General features: G+C 37.9%; 1 protein-coding gene and 1 long non-coding RNA gene across 2 annotated transcripts in view; both read right to left on the minus strand.

The window, feature by feature from the left end:
• Positions 1-26,925, minus strand: part of LOC103092188 (carcinoembryonic antigen-related cell adhesion molecule 1-like) — a 52,909-nt gene that overhangs the window by 19,881 nt on the left and 6,103 nt on the right. The window lies entirely within an intron of this gene.
• Positions 12,931-15,239, minus strand: LOC103102958 (uncharacterized). Its single transcript, XR_473823.3, has 2 exons — positions 13,742-15,239; positions 12,931-13,371 (listed from the first exon to the last, which is right to left on the minus strand). It is a non-coding gene; the product is annotated as an uncharacterized LOC103102958 (long non-coding RNA).

The following is a 26,925-nucleotide window of genomic DNA, read 5'->3' on the forward strand; positions in this document are numbered from 1 at the left end:
AAATTCCTCTTCCCAGGTGTTTGACACAAACTATTCTTGCTGAGTACACCAAAACATAGAAATCTCAGTTCAAGGCTGCATAAACAATTCCAAGATCTCCTGAGAACGGGTTAACTCCCCTGTTCACATTCTGGGGAGGATTGGGGAGAATAGATTGTTTCTCTTGAGGAGAACTTTAAATCTTGCGTGCTGCATACAATAAACGTTCATTATCCCTGCTTTGATAATGTTGCAGTCTTTCTTTCTTGAAACTTTTTAGCAGTCCCCTATTGCAACTCCTTAGAAGTCCCAGGCAGTTTTCTAATACGCAGTTCCCTCAATTGATCTTCAGAGACTCCAGACCCCTCACCAATCTGGCTGAACATTCCCCAGTTCACTGTTGCCACTTGTAAATTGTGTCATCTAGAACCAAATACAATAATCCAAGTGCCATCTGATTGTACAGAAAGACAGCTATCTCCTTATTCTTCGAAGTAGACATGCTTCTCTTAAGACTGCATTAGTGGTTGGGGTAGTTGTGTAGCTCAGTGGATTGAGAGCCAGGCCTAGAGATCAGAAGTTCTGGGATCAAATCTGACCTCAAATAATTCAAAGATATATGACCTTGGGCCACTCATTTAACCTCCATTGCACAGCATGGATTCTAATGCTAATAGGGAAGGATTAAAAAAAGTATACATTATGTTTTTTCAACTACCCTGTTACCTTCCCACTGATAATAAGTTTGTGGACCTCTCAATCATACCCAACATCTCTTTATGCAATCCAACATGGCATTAATAGTCTGTATCCAATTTCCCTTTTTTTTTTAAGTTTTTAGTTTTTAAACATTACTTAATTTGGTCATTTTCATACATTATTCATTGGAATCAGAGATCATTTTCTTTTTTTGACCTCCCCTTCCACCAACCCTCCCCAAGTCAACTTGTGATTCCACTGGGTATCACATGTGCCCTTGTTCCGAACCCTATTCCTTGCTGTTGGTATTTGCATTAGGGTGCTCATTTAGCATTTCTCCTCAATCATATCCCCTCAACAACTGTAGTCAAGTAGTTGCCTTTCCTCCGTGTTTTTACTCCCACACTTTCTCTTCTGCTTAAGGATACCTTTTTTTTTTTTTCTCATAGATCCCTGCAGATTGTTCAGGGACATTGCATTACCATTAATGGAGAAATCCATTACATTCAATTGTGCCACAGTGTCTCAGTCTCTGTGTACAATGTTCTCCTGGCTCTGCTCCTATCACTCTGCATCACTTCCTGGAGGTCATTCCAGTCTCCATGGAATTCCTCCACTTTATTATTCCTTTTAGCACAATAGTATTCCATCACCAACATATACCACAATTTGTTTAGCCATTCCCCAACTGAAGGGCATCCCCTCATTTTCCAATTTTTTTTTTTTGCCAGCACAAAGAGCACAGCTATGAATATTCTTGTACATGTCTTTTTCCTTATTTGGGGTACAAACCCAGCAGTGCTATAGCGGGATCAAAGGGCAGACAATCTTTTAGTGCTCTTTGGACATAGTTCCAAATTACCTTCCAGAATGGTTGGATCAGTTCACAGCCCCATCAGCAATGCATTAATGTCCCAAATTTTGCGACATCCCCTCCAGCATTCATTACTTTCCTTTGCTGTCATGTTGGCCAATCTGCTAGGTGTAAGGTGATACCTTAGAGTTGTTTTGATTTGCATCTCTCTGATTATAAGAGATTTAGAACAATTTTTCACGTGCTTATGAATAGTTTTGATTTCTTTAACTGAAAATTGCCGATTCATGTCCCTTGCCCATTTTTCAATTGGATAATGGCTTGACTTTTTCCTACAATTGGTTTAGCTCTTTATAAATTTGAGTAATTAGACCTTTGTCAGAGCTTTATGTTATGAAGATTGTTTCCCAATTTGTTGCTTCTCTTCTAATTTTAGTTACATTGGTTTTGTTTGTAAAAAAATCTTTTTAATTTGATGTAGTCAAAAGTATTTGTTTTACATTTTGTGACTATTTATAAGTCTTGCTTGGTTTTAAAATCTTTCCCTTCTCAAAGGTTTGACATTTATACCATTCTGTGTTCACCTAATTAACTAATAGTTTCCATCTTTATATTCAAGTCATTCACCCATTCTGAATTTATCTTGGTGTAGGGTGTGATTTGTTGATCCACACCTAATCTTACCCACACTCTCTTCTAATTTCCCCAGCAGTTTTTATCAAATAGTGGATTTTTGTCCCAAAAACAGGGGTCTTTGGGTTTGTCATAGACTGTCTTGCTGAGGTCATTTACCCCAAGTCTATTCCACTGATACTCCTTTCTGTCTCTTAGCCAGTACCAAATTGTTTTGATGACCACTGCTTTGTAATATAGTTTGAGATCAGTTACAACAAGGCCACTTTCCTATGTATTTTTTTTCATTATTTCCCTGGATTTCCTTGAACCTTTTTTCTTCCAAATGAACTTTGTTATGGTTTTCTCTAATTCGGTAAAAAAAAAGTTTTTTGGAAGTTCCATGGGTATGACACTAAATAGATAGATAAGTTTGGATAGGATGATCATTTTTATTATGTTATCCCATCCCACCCATGAGGAATCAATGTTTTTCCAATTGTTTAGATCTAGTTTTAATGGTGTGGAGAGTGTTTCGTAGTTGTGTTCATATAGTTGCCGTGTTTGTCTCGGGAGATAGATTCCTAAGTATTTTATATTGTCTAGAATGATTTTAAATGAAATTTCTCTTTCTAATTCTTGCTGTTGAGATGTGTTGAAAAGATATAGAAATGCTGATGACTTATGTGGGTTTATTTTGTATCCTGAAACTTTGGTAAAGTTGTTGATTATTTCCACTAGCTTTTTAGTTGATTCTCTAGAATACTTTAAATAGACCGTTATATCATTTTCAAAGAGTTACAGCTTGTTATCCTCATTGCCAATTTTAATACCTTCAATTTCTCTTTCTTCTCTAATTGCTACTGCTAGTGTTTTTAGTACAATATTAAATAATAAAGGTGATAATGGGCATCCTTGTTGGCCTCCTGATCTTATTGGGAAGGCTTCGAATTTATCTCCATTACAGATGACGTTTGCTGAAGGTTTTAGATATATACAGTTTATTATTTTTATGAAAGGCCCTTCTATTCCTATACTTTCTGGTGTTTTCAATAGGAATGTGTGCTGAATTTTATCAAAGGCTTTTTTTCTGCATCTTTTGAGATAATCATGTGATTTTGTTGGTTTGCTTGTTAATATGATCAATTATGTAGATGGTTTTCCTTATATTGAACCATCCTTGCATTCCTGGTATGAATTCTACCTGTAGTAGCTAACCCTTGTGATGACTTGCTGGAGTCTTTTTGCTAGTATCCTATTTAATATTTTTGCATCTATATTCATTAGGGAGATTGGCCTATAATTTTCTTTCTCTGTTTTTAACCTGCCTGGCTTTGGGATCAGTACCATGTTTGTGGTGTAAAAAGAACTTGGTAGAACCCCTTCTTGGCTTATTCTGTAAAATACTTTGTATAACATTGGGATTAGTTGTTCTTTGAATGTTTGATAGAATTCATTTGTGAATCCATCTGGACCTGGGGATTTTTTCTTAGGGAGTTCTTTGATGGCTTTTTCAATTTCTTTTTCTGATATGGGGTTGTTTAGGTAATTTATTTCTTCTTCTTTTAGTCTAGGCAATTTATATTTTTCTAAGTATTCATCCATATCACCTAGATTGCCATATTTTTGCCATATAATTGGGCATAGTAGTTTTTCATGATTAACTTAATTTCCTCTTCATTAGAGGTGAGGTCTGCCTTTTCATCTTGGATACTGTCAATTTGTTTTTTTTCTTTCCTTTTTTTAATTAGACTGATTAGTACTTTGTCTATTTTATTTGTTTTTTTTTCAATGTACCAGCTTCTAGTCTTATTTATTAAATCAATAGTTCTTTGGCTTTCAATTTTATTGATTTCTCCTTTGATTTTTATGATCTCTAATTTAGTCTTCTTCTGAGGATTTTTAATTTGTTCACTTTCTAGTTTTTTAATTTGCATGTCCAATTCATTGACCTCTGTCCTTCTTAATTTGTTATATATAAACTCAAGGATATAAATTTCCCCCTGAGTACTGCTTTGGCTGCATCCCATAGGTTTTGAAAGGATGTCTCACCAATATCTTTTTCTTCAATGAAGTTATTAATTGTTTCTATGATTTGTTCTTTAACTAGCTGGTTTTGGAGAATCATACTGTATAATTTCCAATTAATTTTTGGTTTACTTCTCCATGTACCCTTACTAATTTTTATTTTCATTGCATTGTGGTCTGTGAATTTTGCATTTATTATTTCTACCCTTTTGCATTTGTTTGCAATGTTTTTGTGCCCTAATACATAGTCAATTTTTGTGAATGTACCATGTGCTGCTGAAAATAATGTGTATTCCCTTTTGTCCCTATTTATTTTTCTCCACATGTCTACTAACTCTAATTTTTCTAAGATTTCATTCGCTTCTATCACCTCTTTCTTATTTATTTTTTGGTTTGATTTATCTAGTACAGATAGAGGAAGGTTCAGGTCTCCCACTTTTTCTATCTATTTCATCCTTGAGCTCCTCTAGTTCCTCCTTAAGAAATTTGGATACTATGCCATTTGGTGCATACATGTTGAGTACAAATATTTCCTTGTTGTCTATACTGCCTTTTATCAGGATGTAATTACCTTCCATATCTCTTTTAACTAGATTTATTTTTACTTTGGCTTTGTCAGATATCATGATTGTGACTCCTGCCTTCTTTTTATCAGTTGATGCCCAATAGATTTGGATCCATCCTCTAACTTTCACCCTATGCCTATCTACCTTCCTCGTGTGTGATTTCTACTCCTGGTCCTGTCTTTTCTTCTTTCACTATTTCCTTCTACACTAATGTTTATTTATAATCAGTCCACATAGTTACCACCCTTATTTTACTTCCCTTTCTACCCCCCTTCCCTTTTTATCCCCCCCCTATTTTCCCCTGTAACCTTTTTTATATTTCCCCCTACCCTCTACCTCCCTTGTATTTCTTTCCCTCACCACCAGTCCATTTTTTACCCTTCCATTTCCATATAGGGCGCAAATCTATTCTCTGCCTCAATGAATTGGATTATTCTTCCCTCTTTAGGTCAGTTTCAAAGCACATAAGCAATGAGTAATTCCTATCTCCACCCTCTTTACCCTTCCAGTGTATCGATGTTCTCTCCCCTCCTGCCATGAGCTTCTTTGTGACATATAAATTTACCCCCATTTGTTTCTTTTCCTGTTTCTTTTAGTATTAACCTCTTTTTTTAAGGTCTGGTTGTATACACACACACACACACGTATATGTATTTATGCATGCATATATCTATATACCTATTGTGTCTTGTCCTTTCATCCTATACAGTTTGTCACTGTTCCCTCTAAGTGTAATTCTACTAGCTGCCCAGGTGATAGCAACAGTTTTTAAGAGTTAACAATGACCTCTCTTTCTTGTAGGGATACATATAATTTTAACTTATTGAGTCTCTTAAACATGTTTTTCTTTTTTGTTTGTTTTTCTTTTCCCCCTCCTTTTTAATTACCTTTTGATGATTCTCTTGAGTTCTATGCTTGGACATAAAATTTTCTGTTCAGGTCTGATCTTTTCTTTACAAATGCTTGGAATTCCTCTATTGTGTTGAATGACCATACGTTCTGCTGTTAGAATATAGTCAGTTTTGATGGGTATTTGATTCTTGGTTGTAGACCTAGTTCCAGAGTTCCTTGCTTTCCAGAATATCATATTCCATGCCTTTCAGTCCTTCAGTGTGGATGTAGCCAGATCTTGTGTTATCCTCACTGTGTTTCCATTGTATCTGAATGGCGTCATCTTGGCAGCTTGTAATATCTTTTCTTTGGTCTGATAGTTTTTAAATTTGGCTATAACATTCCTGGGTGTTATCAGTTGGGGATTAAATACAGGAGGTGATCTGTGGATTCTTTCAATCTCCACTTTCCCCTCTTGTTCTAGGATATTGTGACAGTTTTCCTGAGTAATTTCCTGTAGTATTATGTCCAGGCTTTTTCTTTTGTCATGGTCTTCTGGTAGACCAATGATTCTTAAATTATCTCTTCTCAAACGATTTTCTAAATTGTCTGTTTTGTGAATGAGAGGCTTCATATTTTCCTCAATTTTTTCATTCTTTTTGTTTAGTTTTATAGTGTCCTGTTACCTTGTGAGGTCACTTAATTCCAGTTGTTGTATTCTGATTCTTAAAGACTGAATTTCACCCCTGGCTTTTTGGTCCTCCTTTTCCTTCTGATCTGATTTTCTTTGAAGGTCTTCTTTCATCCTCTTTACCTTGTCTTTCTTCTCCTTTGTCCCATCTTTCATCTTCTTTGCCTCATCTTTCATCTCCTTTGCCTCATTTTCCAGCTGGTTGATTTTGGCTTTCAAGACACTATTTTCTCATTTTAGTTCAAGTGCCTCTGTTTCCAGATGACTTATCTTAATTTTTAAGTTATTTTCCCAGTTGTCCTCAGTTTCTTTTGATTTTGTTTTGAATTCTTCCACAGCCTGTATCCAATTCACTGGGATTTCTGATTTATCGTTTGCTGATCTCTCCCCCTCTGTTCCATTTGCTGAGTAGAAGCTGTCTATTGTAGTTTCTTTCTTTTTTATCTGTTGTTTGCTGAAATTCACCCCTTCTTTACTCCCCATATTTGTCCGTGCTCTTACTCCTCTCATTTTTTTTTGGTTTTGGGGGCTTCTGTCAGTCTCCCCTCTTGGAGCTTTAATAGGAGATCTCTCAGTGTAGCCTCTGGTGGGGTTTGAGCTTCCCTGACCTCTGGAGGCTTTTGATTGCATTAAAGTCCATCAGTCAATGAGGATGGATATGGAGCTTGGGTTTCCCTGAACTCTGGAGTCTTTTGATGAGATTAAGTTCAGCTTAGTTGGGCTGGGTGTGCTCTGAGTCCAAAACTTCCTGGAAGGCTGGAGCAAATATGGAGGATCTCCACCACTCTGACAAGGCTGCCAGGTCTATGCTCCCTCTCTAGCTCCTTCCCCGACACCTGTGTTGGACACTCTGAACTTGGCACAGCTCTGCTTGCAAGTTATGCCTTTCAGACCAGCACCTTTGACCACCCAGAAGTTCCCGCTGCCATTGGAAACTCAGCAATCTGGGTGGGTGGGGGGATGGGTCCTGGGACCTTCCTTCAGTCTTCCCCTTAACCCTGAGTGTTCTCAGATTCTGGCTTTATGGGGGGAGGGGGGGTGTACCTTTTGAATTAAGTCCAGCAGGATGGTTCCTTGGCTCAGACTTGTTGTTAAGTTTGATTTTCAATCCCCTGGGAGCATTCAGTTTGTGATCCATTAGGAAGGGTATTCAGAGGTCTGAACTTCTGCTCCTTCGAGGCCTCCATATTACATCCCCAACCTTTTTCTTGGGGATAACCTTGTGTGCTACATAAAATAAATGTTAATTATCCCTGCTTTGATAATGTTGCAGTCTTTCTTTCTTACAACTCTTTAGTAGCCCCCTATTGTGACTCAGTAGAAGTCCCAGGCATTTTTCTAATATGTAGTTCCCTCAATTGATCTTCAGAGACTCCAGACTCCTCACCAATCTGGCTGAACATTCCCCAGTTCACTGTTGCCACTTGTAAATAGTCATCTAGAACCAAATACAATAATCCAAGTGCCATCTGATAGTACAGAAGGGCAGCTTTCTCCTTATTCTTGGAAATGGACATGCTTCTCTTAAGACTGCATTGGTGGCTGAGGTAGTTGTGTAGCTCAGTGCATTAAGAGCCAGGCCTAGAGATCAGAGGTTTTGGGATGAAATCTGACCTCAAATAATTCAAAGATATATAACCCTAGGCCACTCATTTAACCTCCATTGCACAGTATGGATTCTAAGGCTAAAAGGGAAGGGTTAAAAAAAGTATGCATTATGCTTTTTCAACTACCCTGTTACCTTTCCCACTTATAATAATTTTGTGGATCTCTCAATAATCCCCAACATCTCTTTATGCAATACAAATTGGCATTAATAGTCTGTCTCCAATTTCCCCTTTTTTAAATCAACCATACCCCATTACTTCAACTCTTTTCTATGGCATAGGTACCAGTCACTGTCCCATCGAGGCCGATGCTTTTTTGTGTTTTGGACTTTTTCTACTCAAGGATAGGACCTGATATCAATCCCCAATGACATTCATCTTATCACATTATGTCTACTGTGCCAGCATCCTAAACTACTTCTGCATCCTACCTGTTGCAACAATCCCTATCCTGCCAATTTTCTCATTATTTCTTTTTTTCTTTCCAGTTTCAAAATTTTGCCTTCTGCTTCTCTGTAGAATTAGTAGAACATTAATGGTCATGATTTACAAAACTCTTTATAGATATTATTTCATTTGATCCAAGTCACTCATAAAAACATTGAACAGAATGAGTTCAAGAAAAGAAACTTCAGAAGATTTATCTGAACTGATACAGAATGAAGTGAGTAGAACCAAGAGATAATATATACAATACCAACATTGTTCTGAAGGCAAACAACTTGGAAACCCATGGGACCTCTCATCACTGCACTGACCAACCAGGACTGCAGAAGACCCATGATGAAATAAGTTACTCACTTTCTACAAAAAGCTATAGACTTCCTATGAAATCAGCTGCCTCTCTTCAGAAATGGGATGGACTGAGGGTGTAAGTTGCAACACATATTTTTTGAGCTCTGAAATTAGTTTTCCTTGATTGTCCATGCGGCATCATACATGTATTTTAATCTTGAAACAATTATTAATATGTAAATATTGCAACTTATGTGCTCATGTACCGGATTCATAGGCTTATTAGTCTTGATCATTGCATTTAATATGTACTGTATTAATTCTGACTACTCTCCAAATCTACAGTCCAAAAATAAGAAGAATTCCCGGGTAAGCTGCCATAGGGTCCTAGTTCACACCTTGTCTGACCAGATTCCATACCAGGTCACATGTTTGAATAAACCCCTCCTATTTGATCTTGTGGTAGTCAGTTGAACCAATGTTAAGTCTTGTGCCTTGTAAAATGAACATTAGCTACCTCCATTCCCCATTCCTTGATCCTCCAATAAAAGATTGAGGACATATATAGTTCACTCTCTCTTTCTCTCTACCACCATCAGAGGAGCACACAGACTGGATCCCAAGCTCTTGAAGCCTTGTCTCTGAGTCTCTCTTCCTTTGTTCTATTTCCTCTTTCTCTATATCCCCTTCACCCATTTTCTCTCAGTTTCTAACTCTCCTTCTCAGGTGTCCAGCTAGGAATATATTAATTTGTGGCTACAGGCAGGCACAACTCATCCCTGTCCCGAAGATTTTAGTTTTCATTACTGGTAGAAGGTAGAAGGGGGACAGAAAATAGATTTTAGTTAATTGGAAAAAAATAAATTAAGAAAAAGCTCTTTTCAACCATGGGTGTCAAATACATAGCCTGCAACATTCTCAGGTGCTGCATGAACCAGGGGAAAAGGTAATTGGAAAATAGTTAACAAAAGAAAATGACACAGAGATAATTATATGATCATTTAAAATGTGTGCTTTCATCATCCTCATGTACAGTTTGAGGCCAATAAAAAATCATTCCACCTCTGAAGTATATCCTGTTGGTGTCTGACTTCCCCAAGGTCACTTCCCCACTTCACAATTCTATCTCTCCCCCCTGCTCTCCATTCAGAACATTCCTAGAGGCAGGGACAGGAAGTTGGGATACCCCTAAGGTTTGTAACAATAAAACTACATGAAATAAAAGGAAACTAAGGCCAGAGATGATCTCTCTATGGTCCTGCTGTACATTAATGTGATTATGGGAATGGAGGGTCTGTCATCTGTACATAGGAAAATCAGACCAGTGAATTAATTGGGCAGCAGGAATTCTACAGTGGATCCAGCTACTGAATGCTAAAGCCAATAGATCAGAACCAGGCTTCACCAGAGACATGCTTCCATGTGTCATTTAATGCCACAAAGAGGAAAATATATGTCCAATGGTGAATCTCTTTGTGTGAAAGGAGACAAAGTTTATATCTTCCTTTCCATCTCCAGAATTTCCCTACCAAGGGGAATAAAGGCCAGCCCCATTGTATGACCATAGCTTATACTCCAACCAAGACTAGAAATATTCCGTGGTTCCACAGCACCAAGGGAAAGGGATTGAAAGAAAGAGTATTGGGCAGTCATTGAACCTGCGGTCCTAGAATTTGGGAGATGAAGAAGGTTGTATATCACTAGGACAGAAGAGAATAATACAATATCAATAACAAGGATGATGAAGACAACTCACATGCTTTTTATACCTACCATATAAAAAGGACCTTTACTCATAGAATGCTATTATATACAGAGAAAATGTAATTTATTTTTCCAGATAAAGAAACTGAGGCCTCAAAAGGAGGAGTCATTTACTACACAGAGAGTAGACAGAAAAGAAAGGATTCTATCCAAGTTTTATGATTCTGAGCTCAGGTCTCTTTCTACCACAATGCACTGTGCCATGGGACCAGGGGGGGATAGTGTCACTCTTGTCTATTTCTGTCATACCAGGATCATCTGTGAAAACTTGGCTACTCTCAGTAATGTAATAATCTGGGACAATCCTGAAAGATTTATGACAGGGAATGTTATCCACTTCCAGAGAAAAAACTATTGGAGTTTCCTTTCATATTAGTATATTTGTGGTTTTATTTTGGAATTTGGTTACGTATAAATGTGCTCTTACTACAATGTCCCAAATGGAGTGTTTTGTACAACAATAAAAATACAAAAGAAAAAATAAGGAAAAAAGAATTAGTAGAACATTAATGGTCATGATTTACCAAGCTCTTTACAGATATTATTCCATTTGATCCCAAGTCACTCATAGAAACACTGAACAGAATGAGTTCAAAAACAGAAACTTCAGATTTCTCTGAATTAATGCAGAATGAAGTGAGCAGAACCAAGATGGTGATTTATACAATAACTACAGTGTTCCGAAGTCAAAGAACTTTGAAAAACTTGGGACCTCTGATCAATGCAGTGGCTAACATGGACTGCAGAAGACCCATGATAATAAATTACTCACTTCCTACAAAAACCTACAGACTTCCTATGAAATCAGCTGCCTCACTTCAGAAATGGGATGCAGTCAGGGTGTATGTTGCAACAGATATTTTTTGAGCATCAGAATTTGTTTTCCTTGATTGTCCATGTGGCATCATAAGTGTATTTTAATCTTGAAACAATTATTAATATATCAATAGTGCAACCTATATTCTTATATACCAGATTCATGGGCAAGTAGTTCTTGATCATTCTATTTAATAGGTACTGGATTAATTCTGACCACTCTCCAAATCTACAGTCCAAAAGTCAGAAGAATTCCTGGGTAGGCTGCCACAGGGTCCTAGTTCCCAACTTGTCAGACCAGATTCCATACCAGGTCACATGTTTGAATAAACTCCTCCTCCTTGATCTAATGGTTGTCAGTTGAGCCAATGTTAACTCTTATGCCATGTTACATGACCATTAGCTACCTCCCATTCCCCATTCCTTGATCCTCCAATAAAAGATTGAGGAAATATGTAGTTTACTCTTTCTCTCTCTCTACTAGAATCAGAGTAGCACACATTAAGGCTTTTTAAGCCCTGTCTCTGAGTCTTTTTTCTTTTATTATATTCCCTCTTTCTCTATATCCCCTTCACCCATTTTCCCTCAGTTCCTAACTCTCTTTCTCAGGTGTCCACCTAGGAATAGATTAATTCATGGCTACAAGCAGGCACAACTCATACCTGTCCCAAAGATTTTTGTTTTCATTAGTGGTAGAAGGTAGAAGGGGGACAGAAAATAGATTTTAGTTAATTGGAAAAAAAAATAAATTAAGAAAAAGCTCTTTTCAACCACAGGTGTCAAATACATAGCCTGCAACATTCCCAGGTGCTGCATGAACCAGGGGAAAAGGTAATTGGAAAATAGTTAACAAAAGAAAATGACAAACAGATAATTATATGATAATTTAAAATGTGAGCTTTAGGCATCCTCATGTACAGATTGAGGCAAATAAAAAATCGTCCCTCCTCTAAAGTTTATGCTGTTGGTGTCTGACTTCCCCAAGGTCAGTTCCCCACTTCACAATTCTATCTCTCCCCGCTGCTCTCCATTCAGAACATCCCCATAGTCTAGGAGAGGAAGTTGGGATACCCCTAAGGTTTGTAACAATAAAATTGCATGAAATAAAAGGAAACTAAGGCCAGAGATGATCTCTCTATTAACCTGCTGCCCATTAGTGTGATTATGAGACTGAAGGTTTTGTCATTGATACATAGGAAAGTCAGACCAGTGAATTAATTGGGCATCAGGAATACTACTGTGGACCCAGTTACTGGAGGCTAAAGCCAATCATCCCTTTACATGGATAAGAATCAGGTTTCATAGCAGCCATACTTTCATGTGACTTTTTATGCCACAAAGAGGAAAAATATAGGTGCAATGGTGAATCTCTGTGTGTGAAAGGAGACAAAGTTTACATCCTCCTTTCCATCTCCAGAATATCCCTGCCAAACAGGATCAAGGCCAGCCCTGTTGCATGACCATAGCTTATACTCCAACCAAGAATTAAAAACATTCTGTGGGTCCATAGCACCAAGGGAAAGGGATGGAAGGAAAGATTATGGAGCAGTCATTGAACCTGCAGTCCTAGAAGTTGGGAGAAAAAGAAGGTTGTATGCTACTAGGACAGAAGAGAATAATACAATATCAATAACAAGGATGATGATGACAATTCACATGTTTTTGTGCCTAACATGTAAAAAGTATTTTCCCCACATAAAATCCTATTATATACAGAGCAAATATTATTCACTTTTCCAGATGAAGAAGCTGAGGATGTGAAAGGAGGAGACACACTTACCACACAGATAATAGACAGAGGAGGAATGATTAAATCCAAGTTTCATGATTCTGAGTTCAAGGTTCCTTCTACCACAATGCATTGTACCATGGGACCACGGAGGCAGAATGTCACTTATGTCTATTTCTCTCCATGTCTATTTCTGCAGGGAAAGAGAGAGCCCAACACAAAGTTGGGGGCCCAATCAAGCTACTCACCATAGATCATAAGAGTCTTGTTTGCAGTGTGCTTCAAGCCAGTAAATGAGTTAGTTGCAATACAGGTATAGTTTCCGATATGATTCAGGGATGTAATAATAGAAAATGAGGCTGAGTTGCTGACAGATTGTCCATTCTGTAACCAAGTGAATTGTGCTGGTGGGTTAGAATCAGCAACACAGCTCAAGGTAACATTGATCCCTGTTGCGAATTGATCGCTTATACGGTCAATTGTGGCAATATCTGGGCCATCTGGGGGAAAAAGAAGGATTCCATATTTAGATTATGGCAGAAAAGAAGGGCATCTCCTAGTCTGTAACCCATCACCAGGGACCACTGTGATGCTCCTTTGAGCTGGGAAATTCACAGCTCCTCCTCTACTTTTACAGTTTGGATCTGAACTTGGAAGATCTTAGGGCTTTCTCCAGTTCAGCACCCTGGATGGCCACCCTCCACCAGAACACATGAGAAGGCCAATCTGGGCTCCCTAAAGATGAAGGGGTTTGGGAACCTCAGAGCCTAGCTCTTTAGTTCTCAGAGAAGGGACTGAATTAGCCTGGCCTCTGGGAACACACCACCAGGCTATAATCAGGCACCATATAGGAAGAAGCAATATACTTACAGGCAACATCCAGTGTGAATGGATCACTCCTATTGCTATAAAATGGATTCCGGATTTCACACTCATATGGCCCTTTGTTATCGAATCTTGTGAGACTGCTGAGAGTGAGTGTCCTCTTATCTGGCGACAGCTGTATCCTGCTACCAGCTGTGGCAACTCCGTTTATGAACCACTGGTAAGGGTGAATTTGACCTGTAGCCTGGCATGTCAATGAGAAGTCCTTGGTCTCCACTGCAGTAATGTTGGAGGTGACAATGGTAGGTTTGGACAGTGGCGCTGTGCAGAGAATAGACAGAAAATGACTGTGTTGGTTCTTTTTCTTACCTTATAACCAAATAAATGGTTTGGAAGTGGCCTGTCTAAGACCTTGGCAGGCTGGAGGCCAGACACCAAGAATCTGTGATTTCAATAGCAAAGCTCCCCCCTTTCTCTGGTGCAGATCTCATCTCCTCCAGGTTTATGAAAAGTCCAACTTCAGATCCTGTGACTGACAAAGACATTCACATGGAGTCCAAGCCCCGGGTGCTCAGTCTTTCTGGGCTGAGGCAAGTAGGACTGGGGATGACAGACCCCTTCATCCAGCACCTGGGCTTGGATTTAAGGCCTTTATAGCTTGGCAGAACCACCAAGAGTTTATGATTCCTTGGCCTGGGCTTTCGGAAGCCAGTGTTCCTTACCTTGACAGCTTGATAAGGATATTGGGAGAGGTTGGTGTGGATAGACTAGGGACAGGCCACAGGGAGACTGTGCTCAGAAAGGGAAACATTACTTTAATTCTGAAGAGAAAAGAAAAGGAAAGGCAGAGAGTGGAAATAGATCAGTTAGTATCAGGGAACAAAAGGAAGAGCCTCAGGCTGGGAGTCAGGTCAGACCTGGTTCAAGTCTGGAGATTTCAAACCCACAATAACATCTCTGGTGCCTAGGACATGATTTGTCCACAGGAAGTAGTTCCTATCCTTTACAGAAGATTCTGGAATCCCCTGCTTTGGCCTCTCCCTTTTCCTTAGGTGTTTCCTACCCTATAAGATAAGAATGTGAATGTTGAAGGTGATCTTCAAGCTCAGATATGTTTTTATGCTGGGAATCTAAATTAATGGGGAATAATTTTCCCAGAGTCTTCATGGCCCAAGGAGAGACCTTTCCTTATCTCTAGTTGGAAGTAAGGCCTGGCCACTGAGAGAGATATGTATGCCAGAGCAATCTCTGGGGCACATGCATGAGGATCGTCAGGCTTCTGTCCTGGGTCATCCATGGCCAGCTGTCTTAAAAATAATTTCCAAATTGATATTCATAAGTTAGAAATATTTCAGCTTCCTTGACCTTTCTCCTTGTTATTTTGGTAGAGCTTGCACTCCATCCCTGGGTCTCCATTGGGAAGTTTAATGTGAGGAAGAGTGAGCCTCCCATTTGTATCCAGTAAAGCCAAGTGACACTGGCCAGGACAGTGACAAATCTGAGGTCAGCTAGCTACTTTTTGTAGTGGGGGGAGAATATGAAGGAACAGTGAGCATTCTCCTGGGCATGAAGGCCATGGTAGGACTTTTTGGAAGGTGTTTTGGCAGCATCAATGGATACAGTGCCTGACATGACATAGTGACTAGTGGTAGCCTAAGAGGGAGAAAGACCTATGTTCAAATTCTGTCTCAAAATGTTACTGGCTGTGTGTCTTACTAGCAAGTCCCTATCTGTGTCTCAGTCTCCTGATCTGTTAAATGGGTAATCTCTCAGTCCAAGTGTTATTGGACCAAATGAGAACATATATAGAAGTTCTGTATAAATCCTGAAAATATCCCAAACAACGGTTCAGAGGAAGGAAAGTACAGAGTGTGAGTCTGAGTACCAAATGTAGACTCATGCTGTCTGAGCACACAATGCATGGCCAGAAGTATCTGAAAGGCCTGATGCCCTTTTGTGAATGGCTAAGGTTTAATGACAGACCAAGAACACTCAAGGATAGTCTGTAGGCAATAGAGAGTCATGAGCAGAGAAGAGACTAGAGCACACACATATTTAATTGAAGGACCAATTGAGGGCACTAGAGATGCTTAGCCCAAAGAAGAGAAGACTTGAATGGGAGAGGAGACGTGTCTCCATGGACTGGTGGATTTATAAGTCTAAGAAATTTTGAGGTTTACACAGGACAGGAAGAACTCTGGCTCATAAAAAGTTTCAGAGTAGCAGTTGACACCTAATGTGATCTTTGGCATCTTAACCTCTCTAGGGCTGTCTCTGGATACAACTGACTTCAGTTCCCTGGAAAGATCAGGACATGTCCAATTAAACAGAAAATCCTGAAAATCCAAAGAGAATTTAATAAAATCAAAAGAAAAAATGCAGAATTAAATAAATCTAGGATCTGTTTTTTTTTTAATAAAAATACAAATAAATAGATGACCCATTGGTTAATTTCATTAAAGAAAGAGGAAAACATAATTACCAAAAGCAAAAATGAAAAGGATGAATGAGTTAGCAATGAAGTTGAAATTAAGGAAATTCTGAGCAATTATTTTGAGCAATTATGTACCAGCCATAACTCAGAAACAAAGAGTCATTGAAGGGTTACATCTAAAAAGCAAATCGGGAAAGGCTTTACAAAGTTATAATTGTGGATTGTCTTATGGCTCAATTAATATGGAATAGAATATGTGGTTTCAGGTTTAGGATGGTATCCTCATGAAATCTGGGTACCCATTGCTAAAGATATACTACAGAAATATTTAGTCTTTACTATTAGCATACCCCATTACTATTACCACCTACACTCCACAAGGTTAATTTTCTTTTTTGTCCCAACATCCTGTTGTTTTTCCTAGTGTTCTAAGAGATCTTCCAGTATCAGGACCTAATGTTTATGTTGATGCGAATGCTAGTTATAAGGCAGGAGTATACAAGGAAGGTAGCTACCTGTCATTTTTACCACTCCTTTTTCTTCTACCCAACAAAATGAATTAACAGCTGTTTTGCTAGAATTTTGGTTATTTCAGGAGCCTTTCAACCTCATAATGGACTTTAAATATGTTTTTCAGTCTTTGCAAGGTGTAGAACAAGCTGTCATCAGATCTACTCAAAGCAATGTACAAATGTTATTCTGTAAATTACAAACTGTCATATGACAAAGGACACATCCAGTGTATGCCATGCATGTATGCAGTCATACCAATTTATCTGGACCTATTTTTAAAGGAAATGATATCATAGATCAAGCTTTGATTGCTCAATGTTATCTAACTGATATGCAATTAGCTGAGGAATCCATCATAGATTTCACCAAAATAGTACTGCTTTAGGCCAAATGTTGCAACTCACTAAAGATCAAGCCAGGAGTATTGTGAAAAAGTGTCCTAATTGTGTTCCAAACCATCCCCCAATGTATATTGGTGTGAATCCCAGAGGCTTAAGTAGTACAGATATAAGGCAAATGGATGTGACTCACAAACCGTCCTTTGGACGACTTAAATATATCCATGTCACTGTGGATACTTATTCAGGGTTTTTATGGGCTTACTTTTCAGATGCCTGGTCCCCCCAGAACATTTAAAACAGATAATGGACCTGCTTATACTTCCAAACAACTTTTTCTTTTTTGTAAAACTTGGGATATTCAACACCTCACAGGTATCCCATACATTCCACAAGGACAAGCTATTGTGGAGCATAGTAATCAAATACTAAAAATGTTTCTTTTAAAACAAAAAGGGGGAGACAGCACCCCACATCAACGATTGGTAATAACTGTATATACTATAAATAATTTGATCTTTACTTCCAATAATATATCCAGAGCTGAAAATTTTTTCTCTGCATTTTCTTATGAACGAAATTGAGGTACCACTACTCCTGTATTCCCTGCTACAGAAGAAAAATTTGTCATATGGAAAGATGATGATCAATCCTGGCAAGGACCTCACCCAGTGGTCCTGCAAGGCCAAGGCTTTGTTTGTGGCTCCACAGGTAAAGACAGTGTATGGCTCCCTTCCTGCTGAGTTCAAGAGACTGACTGACCATAAAGAGAAGGACGAGAAGAGGACTCCGGAAGCCTCACAAGGAGACTCGACTACGTCTCAATAAGATACTGACTCTTCTACTTCTATTCCAGAATTTAAGTACAGCTCCTGGAATAAAGAGATGGGTTTTTTGGGAACAACCACCTTGGGTAGAGTATGTCGGCATGGGACACACTTTACCGTAAGTCATCTTATATACAAAAACTAATTCTGATATTCCTGGCATTTACCATTTTGAGAGACAAGCTAAGGACAATAATCAGGCCAATAATTGTTTGTGTCTTTCAATTGGACTGGACTAGTTGAGGCACCCCCAGTGTGCCTCACACGAGACCATCCTGAATGCCTGCCCCTCAGATCTCTGCAGGCGCATTATTATGGTCATCCTGACCTGTCAGACTCTTTCTGGATAGGATCTTATCGTGTAGACAAAGGGGTAAAATATAAAGGGTACAGCCAACTGCAATATTTAGTTTGGCTAGGGGAATCTTGTGATGGTACTTGGGGACAAGAAATACCTATTTGTCCTTCTGTGATGGAATATGAACAAAGAGACACTGTTAATATGTTTCCTCCCTTGCTATTGTGTAGATCTAAAAGGGCACCATGTATTCATTGGAAAAATATGATTTGGGTATCTTGGCATAACGACACAAGGTGTATTGGAAAGAAACTGGATTCTTATAAATTTCATGATAGTTTTATAGGAGGATACAGCTTGCCTTTGTGGGTGATGCCCCCAGAGCTAATTGGTTACGTTCTGCTAATTTCATACAGATTTTGATTGATTATGGAAAGACAGCCCTGGCATTGGATAAAGTAAATATGTATCACTATGTTAATGTTTCTAATAATGGAAAAGTCCAAAAACCAGTAAATACAAGTGTTACATTAGACATTCAGACTTGCCTAACAGGGGGATATGCTTTTATACCTACAGTAAATAATCATCCTGAAGCTTTGAACATTACTGAAATAACAAGCAAAAGAGTTAGATATTTGAATATTGGAATGTAACCTGTAGCAACTGTAGGGTCAGTTACTGTGTAGGATCAAAGGTGGATGGGCCTGTCTTAATCATTAAGTGACCACGCATGGCCCTTTTTGCCACTGAACATAAAGATTCATGGTAAGGTAGCCCATGGGATCAAATTCTTTATGTATTACAACAAAAAATAAGACCACAACATAAACGATGTATTACTTGTATTGCATTAGGCATAGTAGCATTAGTTTCTTCATTGGCTTCTACTATAATAGATTCTGTATCTTTAGCACAATCAGTATCTAACTTACATTCTCTGGAGAATGACGCCAATCATTTGAAAGCATTGGCTACAAATGTAACCTCAGCATTAGAAAGAGAAAAAGAAATTGATACAAGTTTTTACAAAAGTATTATGATATTACAGAAAAATATGACTGATCTAACAAATGATGTAGAATGTGTTATTGAAAACACACATGAAATGTGATTATAGATATACTGCATTTTGCTTACTATATAAGAGTAAATAATGACACAAAAACATTGGAAAAAAATTAAATTACAATTACAGGAATTATGGGACCATGAAAACATCACCAAATATATTAACAATCTCAGTATATTAATTCAGAATATTGATTCATCCTTTCAGGAGGATCTCTAACCACAGCATATCGCAGATTCTTTGTATAATTGGATTGAAACATAAAAAGGATTGTTTTCCTCCTTATTTCATGATATGACTCTTCTTGTAGTTGGTGCACTTTTGATTTTGTTTATCTACTTATGCTTGCCTTGTTTGCTAAAAGCTTTAATTACTAGTTTTGCTGAATTGCAAAAAAAACTATTAATGGGATCCTGTACCAAAAGGAATTTGATGTCTTAAAAATAAATGGGGAATTGCAGTGAACCTTCCAGGAACCCATGAGAAAAAATTCCTCTTCCCAGGTGTTTGACACAAACTATTCCTGCTGAGTACACCAAAACATAGAAATCTCAGTTCAAGGCTGCATAAACAATTCCAAGATCTCCTGAGAACGGGTTAACTCCCCTGTTCACATTCTGGGGAGGATTGGGGAGAATAGATTGTTTCTCTTGAGGAGAACTTTAAATCTTGCGTGCTGCATACAATAAATATTCATTAACACTGCTTTGATAATGTTGCAGTCTTTCTTTCTTGAAACTTTTTAGCAGTCCCCTATTGCAACTCCTTAGAAGTCCCAGGCAGTTTTCTAATCCGCAGTTCCCTCAATTGATCTTCAGAGACTCCAGACCCCTCACCAATCTGGCTGAAAATTCCCCAGTTCACTGTTGCCACTTGTAAATTGTGTCATCTAGAACCAAATACAATAATCCAAGTGCCATCTGATTGTACAGAAAGACAGCTATCTCCTTATTCTTCGAAGTGGACATGCTTCTCTTAAGACTCTATTAGTGGTTGGGGTAGTTGTGTAGCTCAGTGGATTGAGAGCCAGGCCTAGAGATCAGAAGTTCTGGGATCAAATCTGACCTCAAATAATTCAAAGATATATGACCTTGGGCCACTCATTTAACCTCCATTGCACAGCATGGATTCTAATGCTAATAGGGAAGGATTAAGAAAAGTATACATTATGTATTTTCAACTACCCTGTTACCTTCCCACTGATAATTAGTTTGTGGACCTCTCAATCATACCCAACATCTCTTTATGCAATCCAACATGGCATTAATAGTCTGTATCCAATTTCCCTTTTTTTTTTAAGTTTTTAGTTTTTAAACATTACTTAATTTGGTCATTTTCATACATTATTCATTGGAATCAGAGATCATTTTCTTTTTTTGACCTCCCCTTCCACCAACCCTCCCCAAGTCAACTTGTGATTCCACTGGGTATCACATGTGCCCTTGTTCTGAACCCTGTTCCTTGCTGTTGGTATTTGCATTAGGGTGCTCATTTAGCATTTCTCCTCAATCATATCCCCTCAACAACTGTAGTCAAGTAGTTGCCTTTCCTCCGTGTTTTTACTCCCACACTTTCTCTTCTGCTTAAGGATACCTTTTTTTTTTCTCATAGATCCCTGCAGATTGTTCAGGGACATTGCATTACCATTAATGGAGAAATCCATTACATTCAATTGTGCCACAGTGTCTCAGTCTCTGTGTACAATGTTCTCCTGGCTCTGCTCCTATCACTCTGCATCACTTCCTGGAGGTCGTTCCAGTCTCCATGGAATTCCTCCACTTTATTATTCCTTTTAGCACAATAGTATTCCATCACCAACATATACCACAATTTGTTTAGCCATTCCCCAATTGAAGGGCATCCCCTCATTTTCCAATTTTTTTTTTTGCCAGCACAAAGAGCACAGCTATGAATATTCTTGTACATGTCTTTTTTCCTTATTTGGGGTACAAACCCAGCAGTGCTATAGCGGGATCAAAGGGCAGACAATCTTTTAGTGCTCTTTGGACATAGTTCCAAATTACCTTCCAGAATGGTTGGATCAGTTCACAGCACCATCAGCAATGCATTAATGTCCCAAATTTTGCGACATGCCCTCCAGGATTCATTACTTTCCTTTGCTGTCATGTTGGCCAATCTGCTAGGTGTAAGGTGATACCTCAGAGTTCTTTTGATTTGCATCTCTCTGATTATAAGAGATTTAGAATAATTTTTCACGTGCTTATGAATAGTTTTGATTTCTTTAACTGAAAATTGCCGATTCATGTCCCTTGCCCATTTTTCAATTGGATAATGGCTTGACTTTTTCTATAATTGGTTTAGCTCTTTATAAATTTGAGTAATTAGACCTTTGTCAGGGCTTTATGTTGTGAAGATTGTTTCCCAATTTGTTGCTTCTCTTCTAATTTTAGTTACATTGGTTTTGTTTGTACAAAATCTTTTTAATTTGATGTAGTCAAAAGTATTTTTTTACTTTTTGTGACTATTTATATGTCTTGCTTGGTTTTAAAATCTTTCCCTTCTCAAAGGTTTGACATGTATACCATTCTGTGTTCACCTAATTTACTAATAGTTTCCTTCTTTATATTCAAGTCATTCACCCATCCTGAGTCTATCTTGGTGTAGGGTGTGATATGTTGATCCAAACCTAATCTTACCCACACTGCCTTCCAATTTCCCCAGCAGTTTTTATCAAATAGCTGATTTTTGTCCCAAAAACAGAGATCTTTGTGTTTGTCATAGACTGTCTAACTGAGGTCATTTACCCCAAGTCTATTCCACTGATACTCCTTTCTGTCTCTTAGCCAGTACCAAATTGTTTTGCTGACCACTGTTTTGTAATATAGTTTGAGATCGGGGACGGCAAGGCCACTTTCCTATGTATTTTTTTTCATTATTTCCCCGGATATCCTTGAACCTTTGTTCTTCCAAATGAACTTTGTTATGGTTTTCTCTAATTTGGTAAAAAAAGTTTTTTGGAAGTTCCATGGGTATGGCACTAAATAGATAGATAAGTTTGGATAGGATGATCATTTTTATTATGTTATCCCATCCCACCCATGAGGAATCAATGTTTTTCCAATTGTTTAGATCTAGTTTTAATGGTGTGGAGAGTGTTTCGTAGTTGTGTTCATATAGTTGCCGTGTTTGTCTCGGGAGATAGATTCCTAAGTATTTTATATTGTCTAGAGTGATTTTAAATGAAATTTCTCTTTCTAATTCTTGCTGTTGAGATGTGTTGAAAAGATATAGAAATGCTGATGACTTATGTGGGTTTATTTTGTATCCCGAAACTTTGGTAAAGTTGTTGATTATTTCCACTAGCTTTTTAGTTGATTCTCTAGGATACTTTAAATAGACCATCATATCATTTGCAAAGAGTTACAGCTTGTTATCCTCATTGCCAATTTTAATACCTTCAATTTCTCTTTCTTCTCTAATTGCTACTGCTAGTGTTTCTAGTACAATATTAAATAATAAAGGTGATAATGGGCATCCTTGTTTGACTCCTGATCTTATTGGGAAGGCTTCGAGTTTATCCCCATTACAGATGACGTTTGCTGAAGGTTTTAGATATATACAGTTTATTATTTTTATGAAAGGCCCTTCTATTTCTATACTTTCTGGTGTTTTCAATAGGAATGGGGGGCTGAATTTTATCAAAGGCTTTTTTTTCTGCATCTTTTGAGATAATCATGTGATTTTGTTGGTTTGCTTGTTAATATGATCAATTATGTAGATGGTTTTCCTAATATTGAACCATCCTTGCATTCCTGGTATGAATTCTACCTGTAGTAGCTAACCCTTGTGATGACTTGCTGGAGTCTTTTTGCTAGTATCCTATTTAATATTTTTGCATCTATATTCATTAGGAAGATTGGCCTATAATTTTCTTTCTCTGTTTTTAACCTGCCTGGCTTTGGGATCAGTACCATGTTTGTGGTGTAAAAAGAACTTGGTAGAACCCCTTCTTGGCTTATTCTGTAAAATACTTTGTATAACATTGGGATTAGTTGTTCTTTGAATATTTGATAGAATTCATTTGTGAATCCATCTGTTCCTGGGGATTTTTTCTTAGGGAGTTCTTTGATGGCTTTTTCAATTTCTTTTTCTGATATGGGGTTGTTTAGGTAATTTATTTCTTCTTCTTTTAGTCTAGGCAATTTATATTTTTCTAAGTATTCATCCATATCACCTAGATAGCCATATTTTTGCCATATAATTGGGCATAGTAGTTTTTCATGATTAACTTAATTTCCTCTTCATTAGAGGTGAGGTCTGCCTTTTCATCTTGGATACTGTCAATTTGTTTTTTTTTCTTTCCTTTTTTTAATTAGACTGATTAGTACTTTGTCTATTTTATTTGTTTTTTTTCAATGTACCAGCTTCTAGTCTTATTTATTAAATCAATAGTTCTTTGGCTTTCAATTTTATTGATTTCTCCTTTGATTTTTAGGATCTCTAATTTAGTCTTCTTCTGAGGATTTTTAATTTGTTCACTTTCTAGTTTTTTAATTTGCATGTCCAATTCTTTGACCTCTGTCCTTCTTAATTTGTTATATATAAACTCAAGGATATAAATTTCCCCCTGAGTACTGCTTTGGCTGTAGCCCATAGGTTTGGAAAGGATGTCTCACCAATATCTTTTTCTTCAATGAAGTTATTAATTGTTTCTATGATTTGTTCTTTAACTAGCTGGTTTTGGAGAATCATACTGTATAATTTCCAATTAATTTTTGGTTTACTTCTCCATGTACCCTTACTAATTTTTATTTTCATTGCATTGTGGTCTGAGAAGTTTGCATTTATTATTTCTACCCTTTTGCATTTGTTTGCAATGTTTTTGTGCCCTAATACATAGTCAATTTTTGTGAATGTACCATGTGCTGCTGAAAATAATGTGTATTCCTTTTTGTCCCTATTTATTTTTCTCCACATGTCTACTAACTCTAATTTTTCTAAGATTTCATTTGCTTCTATCACCTCTTTCTTATTTATTTTTTGGTTTGATTTATCTAGTACAGATAGAGGAAGGTTCAGGTCTCCCACTAATATACTTTTTCTATCTATTTCATCCTTGAGCTCCTCTAGTTCCTCCTTAAGAAATTTGGATACTATGCCATTTGGTGCATACATGTTGAGTACAAATATTTCCTTGTTGTCTATACTGCCTTTTATCAGGATGTAATTACCTTCCATATCTCTTTTAACTAGATTTATTTTTACTTTGGCTTTGTCAGATATCATGATTGTGACTCCTGCCTTCTTTTTATCAGTTGATGCCCAATAGATTTGGATCCATCCTCTAACTTTCACCCTATGCCTATCTACCTTCCTCGTGTGTGATTTCTACTCCTGGTCCTGTCTTTTCTTCTTTCACTATTTCCTTCTACACTAATGTTTATTTATAATCAGTCCCCATAGTTACCACCCTTATTTTACTTCCCTTTCTACCCCCCTTCCCTTTTTATCCCCCCCTTATTTGCCCCTGTAATCTTTTTTAAATTTCCCCCCCACCCTCTCCCTCCCTTGTATTTCTTTCCCTCACCACCAGTCCATTTTTTACCCTTCTATTTCCATATAGGGCGCAAATCTATTCTCTGCCTCAATGAATTGGATTATTCTTCCCTCTTTAGGTCAGTTTCAAAGCACATAAGAGATGAGTAATTCCTATCTCCACCCTCTTTACCCTTCCAGTGTATCGATGTTCTCTCCCCTCCTGCCATGAGCTTCTTTGTGACATATAAATTTACCCCCATTCGTTTCTTTCCTTGTTTCTTTTAGTATTAACCTCTTTTTTTTAGGTCTGGTTGTATACACACACACACACACACGTATATGTATTTATGCATGCATATATCTATATACCTATTGTGTCTTGTCCTTTCATCCTATACAGTTTGTCACAGTTCCCTCTAAGTGTAATTCTACTAGCTGCCCAGGTGATAGCAACAGTTTTTAAGAGTTACCAATGACCTCTCTTTCTTATAGGGATACATATAATTTTAACTTATTGAGTCTCTTAAACATGTTTTTCTTTTTTGTTTGTTTTTCTTTTCCCCCTCTTTTAAAATTAACTTTTGATGATTCTCTTGAGTTCTATGCTTGGACATAAAATTTTCTGTTCAGGTCTGATCTTTTCTTTACAAATGCTTGGAATTCCTCTATTGTGTTGAATGACCATACTTTCCGCTGTTAGAATATAGTCAGTTTTGATGGGTATTTGATTCTTGGTTGTAGACCTAGTTCCAGAGTTCCTTGCTTTCCAGAATATCATATTCCATGCCTTTCAGTCCTTCAGTGTGGATGTAGCCAGATCTTGTGTTATCCTCACTGTGTTTCCATTGTATCTGAATGGCGTCATCTTGGCAGCTTGTAATATCTTTTCTTTGGTCTGATAGTTTTTAAATTTGGCTATAACATTCCTGGGTGTTATCAGTTGGGGATTAAATACAGGAGGTGATCTGTGGATTCTTTCAATCTCCACTTTCCCCTCTTGTTCTAGGATATTGTGACAGTTTTCCTGAATAATTTCCTGTAGTATTATGTCCAGGCTTTTTCTTTTGTCATGGTCTTCTGGTAGACCAATGATTCTTAAATTATCTCTTCTCAAACGATTTTCTAAATTGTCTGTTTTGTGAATGAGAGGCTTCATATTTTCCTCAATTTTTTCATTCTTTTTGTTTAGTTTTATAGTGTCCTGTTGCCTTGTGAGGTCACTTAATTCCAGTTGTTGTATTCTGATTCTTAAAGACTGAATTTCACCCCTGGCTTTTTGGTCCTCCTTTTCCTTCTGATCTGATTTTCTTTGAAGGTCTTCTTTCATCCTCTTTAACTTGTCTTTCTTCTCCTTTGTCCCATCTTTCATCTTCTTTGCCTCATCTTTCATCTCCTTTGCCTCATTTTCCAGCTGGTTGATTTTGGCTTTCAAGACACTATTTTCTCATTTTAGTTCAAGTGCCTCTGTTTCCAGATGACTTATCTTAATTTTTAAGTTATTTTCCCAGTTGTCCTCAGCTTCTTTTGATTTTGTTTTGAATTCTTCCACAGCCTGTATCCAATTCACTGGGATTTCTGATTTATCGTTTGCTGATCTCTCCCCCTCTGTTCCATTTGCTGAGTAGAAGCTGTATATTGTAGTTTCTTTCTTCTTTATCTGTTGTTTGCTGAAATTCACCCCTTCTTTACTCCCCATATTTGTCCGTGCTCTTACTCCTCTCATTTTTTTTTGGTTTTGGGGGCTTCTGTCAGTCTCCCCTCTTGGAGCTTTAATAGGAGATCTCTCAGTGTAGCCTCTGGTGGGGTTTGAGCTTCCCTGACCTCTGGAGGCTTTTGATTGCATTAAAGTCCATCAGTCAATGAGGATGGATATGGAGCTTGGGTTTCCCTGAACTCTGGAGTCTTTTGATGAGATTAAGTTCAGCTTAGTTGGGCTGGGTGTGCTCTGAGTCCAAAACTTCCTGGAAGGCTGGAGCAAATATGGAGGATCTCCACCACTCTGACAAGGCTGCCAGGTCTATGCTCCCTCTCTAGCTCCTTCCCCGACACCTGTGTTGGACACTCTGAACTTGGCACAGCTCTGCTTGCAAGTTATGCCTTTCAGACCAGCACCTTTGACCACCCAGAAGTTCCCGCTGCCATTGGAATCTCAGCACTCTGGGTGGGTGGGGGGATGGGTCCTGGGACCTTCCTTCAGTCTTCCCCTTAACCCTGAGAGTTCTCAGATTCTGGCTTTACGGGGGGACGG

This window comes from Monodelphis domestica, chromosome 4 (genome assembly GCF_027887165.1).
Source record: "Monodelphis domestica isolate mMonDom1 chromosome 4, mMonDom1.pri, whole genome shotgun sequence".
In the NCBI taxonomy this organism is placed as follows: Eukaryota; Metazoa; Chordata; class Mammalia; order Didelphimorphia; family Didelphidae; genus Monodelphis; species Monodelphis domestica.